Genomic DNA, 1,473 nt, shown 5'->3' with positions numbered 1-1,473 from the left:
TTGTTGCCTTCCCTCTAGTCTTACACTGCTAAATTAGCGACGGCTAGCGCAGATAGCCCTAGTGTAGCTTTGCGCGAAATTAAAAAACAAAGAAACAAACAATAAGAAAGAACTAGAAAACGAGAGAAAGGTAAAACATATGTAAAATGTATTAATTTCAAAACATTTTGTAAGAAGTTGGATTCTATTTATACCAACACTAATAATATTGTTAAAGATATTATTTAAAATATTTTTGAATTAAAGTTGAAAAAATAAAATAGTTATCAGGTATTGCATATACGTTCGAATTTTAAAATGTACATATTAAAGATCTCGTTTTGGATTTACTTAAATTTAGGTTAAATTGGGATATATTTTCTAATGATAAAACACTATAAACGATAACCTAGAAAAATCATATATTGTTATAGATTTTAAATATAAAGCGTATTCTGCCTTCAATAATACATAAAAGTGTTCAAGAAAAAGTATTTCCTCTAAAAGCATTACAATTATCTGTGGCATGGCCAGGTGGTTAGGGCGCTCGACTCGCAATCTGAGGGTCGCGGGTTCGAATCTCCTTCACACCAAACATACTCGTCCTTTCAGCTGTAGGGGGCGTTATAATGTGACGTTGGTAAAATAGTTGGCTGTGGGTGGTGATGACTAGCTGCCTTCCATCTAGTATCACACAGCTAAATTAGGAATGGCTAGCGCAGATAGCCCTCGTGTAGCTTTGCGCAAAATTCAAACCAAAACAACCATGTGTTAGCTTTAGATACAATAAACCGATAGGATCCTTTATTTATAACTTTATAAACAATTCATTGAAAATCTTAATCCAGAAGATACGGATAATTTACCTTGAAGATATACTGATATTACGTTTACTTATCCTTTTCATAAGCATATTATTACTGGTGATTTGAATGTGATCAAACATTTGGATCTTATAAACATTCTAAGGAACTAAATTTATAATCTTAAATAAAAGTACAAAGAATTAAATAATACAAAATATAGAAAAAATATTGATGAATATATTATAAAAATTAGTAAAAAATATTTGTATCCCCAAGATTTTTCTTTGAATGGAAAATATATATTATAAATAACATAAGAAAGGTATTTAAATTTATCTAATTATACTACAGATATTCCTTTTCCTACTTTCAAAAGAAATTCAAAACTGTTTGTGATTACTCCAATCAATAAAGCGAACAGTAACTTTGGACTTATATGTAAAAGATTTCATGCGCAGGTTATAAAAATGAAATTAATACACAAAAAACTTTTACTGAGTTTACCTCAGGTAAAAATACAATTATTAATAACTTACATAAAATTATTTAAAAAATGGAATATACCTGTTGATTCTAAATATTTAAATTTACCTTTCTTATATGCTAACACTACATTAAACTCCAATTAAGTTTCGATTTATTACAAATTCAGTAAATACCATTACCAAACCAGTAGCTATGATATTAA

This window comes from Limulus polyphemus, unplaced genomic scaffold (genome assembly GCF_000517525.1).
Source record: "Limulus polyphemus unplaced genomic scaffold, Limulus_polyphemus-2.1.2 Scaffold2721, whole genome shotgun sequence".
Classification (NCBI taxonomy): Eukaryota; Metazoa; Arthropoda; class Merostomata; order Xiphosura; family Limulidae; genus Limulus; species Limulus polyphemus.
The sequence above is the reverse complement of the archived record's forward strand: the minus strand, read 5'-3'. Positions refer to the sequence as shown.